Source organism: Montipora capricornis, chromosome 14 (assembly GCF_036669925.1).
Source record: "Montipora capricornis isolate CH-2021 chromosome 14, ASM3666992v2, whole genome shotgun sequence".
Taxonomy (NCBI): domain Eukaryota; kingdom Metazoa; phylum Cnidaria; class Anthozoa; order Scleractinia; family Acroporidae; genus Montipora; species Montipora capricornis.
Genome location: NC_090896.1, coordinates 48,998,949 through 49,009,184, shown reverse-complemented (window position 1 = coordinate 49,009,184; position 10,236 = coordinate 48,998,949). Strand labels below are relative to the sequence as shown.

Below are 10,236 nucleotides of genomic sequence, written 5' to 3'. Positions count from 1 at the left end.
GTGCCAAATTACAAAACTGAAAGACTAAAACACGCTCTAGGGAGTCGTGTAGGCCTGTCACTTCGGTACACTCCGTAACTATCAACCGAGTTTAACAAAGTGGAAAATATAAACAGATTCAATTATTATTATATACTATATAATAAAGGAAAATTATGCTTCATCTCGGTTTCAAAACCGTGATTGCATGCGAATGCTACAATTAAGGTCAATTGTGTCATGAAGGTTGGTTGAATAAAACTAACAAGGTGTATTCTAAATCAACTGTTGTAATTGACGACGAGGTTTGGACATCATCCTGTGACGTCATGACCAGGATCGGGATTGGCCGATAAAAACATTCAGGATTTTGAGATGAAGGGAACATTTTGGTCGGGATGGCGGGATTGAAGAACCCTACTAAGTACCCTCAAATAGTGCAATAAAGGTGAAATTTTTTGCATGTATATTACTAATAAGAAATCGCATGATTTTCCTTCATGCAATTTGGAATAAACAAGCACAAATTGCACTCGCCCGTTTGAAAAAAATTAATCATGCTTATTTTTTCCAAATTACACTCGAATTTACAAACAATCTGCCACTTATTTGCATATTATTGAAAAGAATAGAGCAAAGTAGGTCTTCCGTTGAAAGCCCTAGGTAGGACGCATAAGGGTCTTCAAAGGGGACACGTACTGTAAGCTTTTGCAAAAGTGGAGTTTCAAGTGAACAGGAAACGATAATGGGGTGAAGGTAAATACGGTTGTTGTGCTAGTCACCGTGCGTTGACCGTGACAATTAAATGTCCGGAATAAAGCAAATGTATAATGTTTTTAGTCTTTAGTTTGAATAGCAAACAAACTTCGAAATAAGACTGTAGAAAAAATTTCTCTCTGATTTGCCATTTGACTGAAGTTATGTCTTTGCAACATTTCATTGAGATCGCCGGTACCACCCGCCGTATTGGATCCGACGGAATGCGCGGCGGATGTCGTGCCTAACATTTTATGCAAGAAAAGGTTCCTCACAAAGAACAGTAACTCATTCAAGCACGGTTTAAAAAAAATACATCCTCCCAAAAGGAATCGAATCAGTGAAGCTGCTAATCCTTGCGAATATGCGGGGAAATCGTAACAAGAGTCAATTGAAAGAGTCAGAGAGTATGAACAAGTACGAAGATGCGCTCGTTTAAGAAGCCTTTCCCTGTTGGTAAGGATGTTTTTCAAATATTTCGGGTTCTATTACACGCAAGACGTTTGCCTGACAATGGACAAAACAAAAGCAGTAAGTCGATTGTGGCAATTGTCGTTTCGAGCCCGCTTTATCTGAATTTGTGACGTTGCACTCGTCGACGCTCAAGATTGGGTTGAGAGAAGAAATTGGTGATTCTCTTGAGAAAACAAGTGGTACTTATTTCCTACCCTTGTGTCTTACACGCTTGAAGTGTAGGTGAAAACGTCGTCAATCATCCATGTCTGTTGCCATTTGTCTGCCGATATGCAAGCTGCATAGGGACCTTCCCATAATCTCTCATTCCCAGTCCACCTCGTTTGCTCTATCTGTTTCTGAAAAACGCAGAAGTGATCGATTTGTGCAAGTTATAAAGTTAATTATCCGTTTTCAGGAGGACGTTTTGCAGTAACTGAGGTTAGGGAATTTGTCTTTGGTTAGGTTTATTACGATTTTTAAATCATTGACGAGGAGAGTTAAGAACCCGTTGACTATTTGTTGTTGAAACTCTTCTCCAAAGTTAAAGTTAAGTGTGCCTTTGTCGTGTTATAGACTGTCAGGTTTATTAAGAAATCCTTAAGTGCTTGTAAACGAAAGAGACTTCACGTTTGTTTTAGTTCTACAAACCGCTGTGTACGTGTTGCAATGTTGAATTTTCTTATGCACGAGCTAGATAAAAATACTGTAGAATGAATGCCTGGCAATTGACCAACATTATTCATGCAACAATTGTATCCCCGTTTGGAGGTAAAAATGTTAACGTTAAGGAGCCGAAGGAAAATGGTTAACAGTTTCGTCAATGACATCGTTCCGGTAACCAGGTTTTGTCTAAGATAGCGGGACAATTTCTCACTTTCTTTATCACTCTATCTGTATTTTTTTTTTCTTAACTAGAGCAATCTTTGCTTGCAAGTTAAGAAAATGCGGAAACCGATGAACTTTGAACAGTGATCATAATGGTATGCAAATCCAAGAGTGATTGTACTTTAATACATTGACTATAAATCTGGGTCGATTCTTGGAAGTCTATATTGTGTCAGAAAACCGTGGGGAAACAAGACTTGATGTGGATTGCCAAACTAATTGAATTGTCTCGATCTTTGTCGAGCCGCAATATAAAGCAACACCAGTATAAATTTTCTACATTTATCATTTCCACTTCCTCGGCCAAATTCAGTCAAACTGTAGCATTTACATTTGAGGCAATTTTGGCTGACAAGAGACGTCATCTAAAATGCTCTCCGGTACTTGTATTGCCGGCACCATTCCTCACTATTTTATACCATAATTGCGGAACATTCTCGAACATTTTCCTAACAGTGACAAAATCTGTATTTTCCCTTAGGGATGTAAACATGTGTGCTCCTTCAGACTATAACCTCAGTCGAACTTCAGCTATCAGCGCTTTCCCTCTGATAAGGAATCTTTGTAAATACTTGCATCGTTCCGTTACCTTAATTAAACCCCGATTTGAAGGTTTGAGAATTCCACTTGCGCAATGGAACGAAACTTTCCCATTCCCCGCATAACTCATTCAGTGCGTATCAGGTTAATTGCTTTATTTCCAATTAAAAGTAATTTTATCAGTGTTAATTACTTCTGTTAGATGATACACGTGCTATGATTGGCAAATTTAACAGGCCTCACTTTACAGTACGATCTGCTTGACTTCATGTTTTGCTCTGCAGCTCGATTAACTTTCTAAGAGATATGATAAATATCGAAGAAATATCATACTTGCCTCTTTTTCTAAGGGGGTTCTTTTCTTCTGCATTGAGATTGAACTGGGAAACGTTGTTGAAAAGTTATTTGCCAACACGTCTGTAACTGCCATGCATTATTTCATTATTTTGTACGTTTCCTGGTTAAACCTCAGGAAACGTAGAAGAACCTCGATAATATATTCACGATGAACAAAACAAGCTTTGTGTTGCTTGCTTTCTGACTTGTATCACATGATGTCGAGTGCAATTTGGAATAAATAATCACAAACAAAACGAGAGAGAGCAATTTGTAGTCTTTGAAGAAAATCACGAAGGCTTAATCAATGACACGAGAAAAATGATGTTATTGTTTATTAACCGCGCGGCCATGGGCCGAGCGCGTTTCTTGCTCTGCAATCGGTTTATTTTTATTTATTTTTTCGTTTTGTCGGAGAGCTGAACCAGACTTCCACTCGGCCACATAGTGAGTGGGACTTCCAGTCACGCAACTTAGGATGTTTATTCGCCAAAAGGCTCTTAAAACGTTAATGTACTTAAAATTTTATGAATATAGTCCGCTTTTTATTTACAACAAAATATATAAATTTTTGTGTCTTATTGAAACATGTAATCGTGACTTTTAAGAAAGAAAGCTAAGACTATTACGTCATCGGAGATTTCACAACGGTTACGACTGATGGTGCAATCGGAGATTTGACAACGGCTATAAGTAGTAATGGTGCAATACCTTTGTGTGCAGCCGTTGTTGTCAGTTTGTTGTGCTACAGATTGATCAAGTGATTTTGGCTCTATAGTCATCAGTGAATCAACAAGGACTGCTTTGGAATGTGTACTACGTTGAGACTATAGTGGTAAGAAACAGATAAATTTAAGAAAGCGCGGTTTTAAGATCTGAAAGATCTTCTTGTTAGTATATATTTTGTCGTTCAAATCCGGGCTCCGGTTGAATCCGTTTTTACCTAAGTTAAATTCGTGATCCTCATTTCACCTTAAAGCTCTGTCTTACGCTCTCAAAACATCTTCAAAATGTTTCGTATCATCTTATCGGTTTCTCTATTCATACACTTGTGCATTCAGTCTGAACATTACAATATAGTAAGGAAACAAAGAACTGTACCATACACTCATATATGTTGTGGCTTAATGTTGTTTTTGGTTTGAATTTAGTCATTTGTTTTCAAACCAGTGTAATTTTTTTAAACTGTTATTTTTTAATCAACTGTCTGAAGACGGGTTTTTTTTTGGGGGGGGGGAAGGGTTTTGTTAAAAAACAGGGGCTTGGATTTTTAGGGGGTTAAAAAAGAACTAGACCTCTTTCCCTCCCTTCTATTCACCTACCCATCCCTGATCTACTCCACTACCTCCATTCTATCCCACCCTTCATTCACATATCTATCCCTCCACCCGAATATCACTTATGCCTACTCCCTCTACACAACACTACTCACAGACATTGCATATTTCTCAAGACCTTTCTGCATATTCACCAGAACTTGATCTCGAAAGCCAGTTTTGCAAATTTAAACTGGTTTGTAAAAAAAAATGAACATTTCAAACCAAAAACCAAATTAAACCCCAACATATTAAACGACACTACAACGACGAATATACTCAACCCAACACACGGTTCTTTTAATTATTTACTTTTTTATAATAAGTTAAATGACAGCCATGTATAATAACCAAAACTAATCCTAACCTGACCCTAATTTTTCTCTAGGCTTAATTTAGCCTGCAAAAACGTTTCTTCAATTCATCCAATCGTGTATTCAACCTAGGGAAAATGAGGATTACCAATTTAACCTTGCTAAAAACGGATTCAACCTTAGAACGGATTTTAACGGGAACATATGCATATAAAATTTCAAGATAGCTTATCATAATTATGCAGAAGCAACGCTCGCGTATCACACAATCAGGCAAAAATTTTGCCATCCAGGGCTCTCATTGGATTGGCTATCTGTGCGTTTCTTCCATTATTGATCAATCAAAATGTTCGGTTTGTTTGTTACTTCTTTTTGCACTGAATTATCTATGTTCTGTGCTGCGTTGCCTGAAAACTGAATTTCTCTAAGCCAATAAGAATGGATAAATTTCTCCATCTATATTATAAGTGCGTTAAACGATTTCTGTGACATTCACATTTTTCTAGAGGTTTGAAAAATTTAAGGGCTATCGGATCGTAATGCACTAATCACCACTCACCATCCTCACAACAAATCATTACTTTTCCCACTACCAATCACAACACGGGTGTCTGGAAAACCCGAACAGCGAATAGCGAATAGTCGCGAATACCGAACAGCGAATAGTGGCGACTATTCGCGAATAGTGATGAATAGTCACGAATAGTGACGAACAGTAACAAATAGTGGAAAATAAGGATGAAGGGAGGGGGGGGGGGATTGTGACGAAATGACGAAAATTTGGTACCCAGTACTTCCTGGTCAACCGCGTAGCAACGTTGGATGGGATTTCCCGCTAAAAAAGCAGAGATGTGTCGGCGAAGGACAGCTTGAGCCTGAGAAGAAAAGGTAATAAATGCACTGAAATCCTGTTGCTTATTTAGATAATTAATTAACGCAACGGTTATCAGAGTAGCTCGTTTGTCTCTTTAATCACAAACCACCTGCCTCACATTTTTATTTTATTCCTTTTTACAGAACGTGTCTCGCCGGATCGGACAGCACAGATGAGGATGATGAAATGTGAGTATCTAAAATTTGTGTTCGGGCGCCACTGTGCGAGGAGATGATCATGAGCTTGATGTATTAATGAAAGTGATTTATATTTTTGCGTTTCAAATGACGTTTGTTCTTCTTTAGAGTGTTTGTAAAAGCATGCACGAAACTCTCTTTTGACGACAGGTGAGCATATTATTTGCTTTGATTACGAGATTGTTCAGCATAAGGCGGTGACTATTCAAGACTATTCGTCACTATTCGCGACTATTCGTCACTATTCGCCACTATTCGCCACTATTCGCACTGTTCGTACTATTCGCGACTATTCGCTATTCGCGACTATTCGCTATTCGGATTTTCCAGACACCCTCACAACACAGACCAGAGCATCACTGCATTCCTTTGCATAGGCCACTTTCAAAAATACCATGTTACTCTTACTTTGCCCTCCAAAATTTTGCATAAATATTGTTCTTATTTTCTGTTGGCGCCAATGTAAGTCCCAAAAGCAACCTCGTTCCCATGGCCTTCTCGGCTTTCAACATGGCGACGGGTCGCAAGAAGAGAGGCGCCCCAAGCTCAGTGTGAGGGGAAGGCAACAAAATTACGAGGACCTGTATGGGAATCCCGATAAAAGAGAAAATAAGGTTAATAACGGTTAGGCTTTTTAATTGAGAATTTTTTCGTAAAATTACCTTTTCAGGTCTTTTATCGGGATTCTCATACAGATCCTTATCATTTTGTTGGCATACCCTCACAATGAGCTTGGGGCGCCTGTGGACAAATATGCATTTTTTTTCCCCAAAATGGAGGCAAGGAATAAGGTGAGAGAAATCTGGGTTGATTTTTTTTTAACAGCTTGGAACAATGCAGTTTCACCTGTAAAATCACAGACATTTGATTACCGTAAAATCCTTTGAACTAAGGTTTTATGAAAACCCTGGTTCTAGCTATATACTTCACTGTCTTGCGTAACGATAGTTTTTATTGCATGCTCATTTTCAATCAATTAAACCCGACTGATTCAACTGACAGTAAAATCACTTTCATACACTTTAATATAATGATTTTCTGATTTCTTATCTGCGTATATGAGCCTTCAGACAACGCCTTCCTCATTATACATTGACCCAAAGCTATTTTCCTGAAAGCAAGTATTACAAAATATAGATGGTTTTCAATCACGTGAGGAGACGGCCATGTTTGTATACAAAACAATAGCAAATTATGGCTCATGTTTTGCATTATAACAGAGTCAAATTCCCAAAAGACTTTTTTCTCAATTGTTCTGTGCACAACATGGCTGCTGTGACGTCAGGTGAAAACCATCTATTTTGTTTTGAGAATATTGTACTTCATTTTCACTATTTGAATGCTCTCTTGTGGTTTTCTCTCTAATCTTATCGATTGACTGCACGTATTGTCATGTCAGTGTACAGTCAGTATTTTAATTATTTTCTGATTGCCAACAGGAAACCAAAGCATGTTTAGGGCTCGCATTCTTACACCTCGTTATTGCATACTCATTTTGTGGAAAAGTTCATGTAGTCAATCAAGCCAAAGTACGTTGTTGAGCATGCTATTCCATAGCAATCTGCTTCTTGAGCTTTTCCATGTCTTGTCCTACCAGTGGAGACAATGATGGGATGTCTTGGAATGCTGCTCATGAAATCTGTTGCGCCTAATTCGAAAAGGGCGCAATTTGTGCAAGTCCTAAACATGAGCATCTCATGATCTTTAGCAGTTCTTATAGAATGAGCTCAGGGTAGGATATGCATCTTTGTTGTTTTATCAAACTGACTTTTAATCTGGTGAATCCCAGGTGCTGTTTTGGAGGCAGTGACAATGGCACTGTTTGTTGAAAAACAACAGGTCAAATGGCTAGCACATTGTGTCAGAATGGAAAATGCTGCCCTTCAAAAAATTTCCCACTTTATGACTACAACGAAGAAAAAAAAAAACAAATCAGTATGGTTAAGAATTGAGTCAAGATTGGGAATGGACCGGCAGCAGTTTTGGAAATTAGCCCGAGATAAACCGTGCTTCAATCGCTATATCAACTCTAGATATGGCAGCTTCGAGGATGAATCATCCACATGAAGTAATACTGAGGTGATAGTCTTCTAAAAAAACCAGGACTAGGAATATGGAAGTGAGCAATCTCTTTCATTCACTAATACGTTAAAAGAAAAAACAACAACAAAACGGAGAAACGTTTATATAAGGAAATGTAACAATCATTTCGGCTTACTTATCTGCTACCCATTGCATACAGGTAGGTCTTTCACTATGATGATCTTTTCTGTAATGTTCATTTCTATAAATTTTCTGCGTTAATCATTATTTAACAAATTACTACTTAAAGGTGGCTCGAAATAGTTTCCCTTTTTTTCAATCTAATGAACATATTCTGTCCTTAGATACAGTTAGGGTAATCATATCAAGACGAAATTTGGCCAGAGTATTAAGTACCCATCGCAGATTTCTCACATTATATTTTCCTTCAAAATAACGTTACCATGGCAACGATATTAGGCATTTCTTTGAGCCTTCAAATCAACATGTATTGTCTTTTTTGAAGATACGGGAGGGTGAAATCTTCCCATTAAGCTTTACCAGATAATATAAGAAGTAATCTCTAAAATAATTAAAATTCAACAAAATCTGTAGGTCAGTTTTTCGGAAAAATCAGTTGTTGCGGGTTGACGAAAATTGTTGCGAAAAGATAACGCTTTGAAGAATAGATAACGCTTTGAATAGATAACGCTTTGAAGACAGAAAGTTCACATGGTAACACTGGAGAGGGCGCATGCTCACTCGAGGACTGCGCATGCGCAATGCAAGTCTCGTCATCTGAGGTGGGCGAAGGTAGTGACACAGAGAGTACTTCCAGAGACTCGGGGATACTGTTAATCTTTTGCTGGAAAAACCTTCCTTTGAAGCACCCTTAGGAAAAACTCAAGCTGCATGAGGGTTTCTCAGACAAAAGATAATAACATACTCCCTTCCGCTGACCGAATGTGTTCATTCAACTGCAGGTTACTCCATGAACAACACACATGTCGTCGACAGCCACAATTCCAACTCTGCTGCTGACTGGGTATTTCCTTGATGGTCCCAAATTCTACTTCACCGTCCTTAATCAACAATTCCAAAACGCTCTTTTTGCTCATTTGAATGGTAACAGCACCCCATAAAAGTCGAACAGTAACCACCACGCATATTAAAAGCGGATTCTTTCCTATGAACTCATTGCAGTTATCTGGCTCTCAAATGCTGTATTGTCAAGTACAGCGGTTGTACCTTGCAGGATCAGTTTCGAGCAACACGAAATTTGTAATGCACTTGTATGAGTGATTATTTGCCGCACAAAATAACAATAACAATCATAACTTTACAATAATTGTGGCGAGGAGAGCTCATGATACCACTAGGATTTTAAAAGAGGCTCCTTAATATGCTGATATTAACCTACAAACGTATGCAACGTATGTGTAGCATAAATTCAGGTATTTTTAAAGCATCGGAAACCCGTAACATATTTCTTGACGGTGAAGTAGCTAGGTGAGTGAGCTATTGCCGAAGAGAGTGCAGGATTTTGGGAAATTGATAAAGAATTGTGACAAAAATATGGGCGATAAGCATTGGCCATTTTGGTACCGAAATTATGCACTTGTCAGCTTGTTACAAATACGTTCAAATGCATTCGAGGCAATAAATGATTATGGTAAAAATAAAAAAAACATGAAATTAGTAATTTGAAATGAATTGATTTGAAAAATGTTCAGGATACCGAATTTCCCAAAAAAGGAGGCTAACGTTCTCCTTATCGCTCGCAGAGCACGCTTCAATTTTCAAGTAAAATATTCTATTTAAATTAGACACATACGTAGAAGACCCAGTGGAGTTCCAATAAGTACTGAAAGGATAAACGAACGCGTAGTACAGGGCTAAATTGGTTTTTGAAGATAAGTAAAATCAAGACCTGAATATAATACCAATAGATTTGAAGATTTGTTTGATACAAACTTAATGTAATAGCCGTCTGAATAGCCGGACACCAAAACATTTGGTTTCATTACTTTGTTTCGGAGATTGATTTCCTAAAAAAGTCTAAAATTGTGATTGAGTTTTGTCTGTCTTGGTTTAAAGATAACATAATTGTTTTTTAATATTAACTGAGAGCTTGTTACATTTCAACCAAACACGTCATTTAGTACAGATTGTACTGTGCTTGGGCATTTAAGTGTCGGGAGGAAGGAGGAGGGGCGGCTTTTAAATATTGGGCTTTTAAATGTGTGAAACAATGAAGCGCGTGCCTTTGCTGGACAGTGAACAGTCCATAGCTAAACATAGTTGAAGGGGGGTGAGGGGTGACAGATATGACTATGAATGACGAATTAACATAAAATGAACATTACGTTAAGATATTCAGAACCAACTACTGATTTTATTTTACAGATGAAACGGCGACTTGTGTCAGCGCAAAGATTGACGACGAGATCATGAACCTGGAGTACTCAGAGGAAAAACTAAACAAACTGAAAGCAGAATTTGCCAATATTCCAGAGGTCCTTATCAAGCGGGTCCTTCGTTGTCATGATGTTGCAGCAAAT

At 38.1% G+C, this 10,236-nt stretch overlaps 1 long non-coding RNA gene across 1 annotated transcript; it reads left to right on the top strand.

Annotated features, from left to right (window-relative positions):
* The first annotated feature begins 2,114 nt into the window (after positions 1-2,114).
* Positions 2,115-10,189, top strand: LOC138031272 (uncharacterized). The gene is made up of 3 exons (XR_011128226.1): positions 2,115-2,171; positions 6,324-6,444; positions 10,082-10,189. It is a non-coding gene; the product is annotated as an uncharacterized lncRNA (long non-coding RNA).
* The last annotated feature ends 47 nt before the right edge of the window (positions 10,190-10,236 follow it).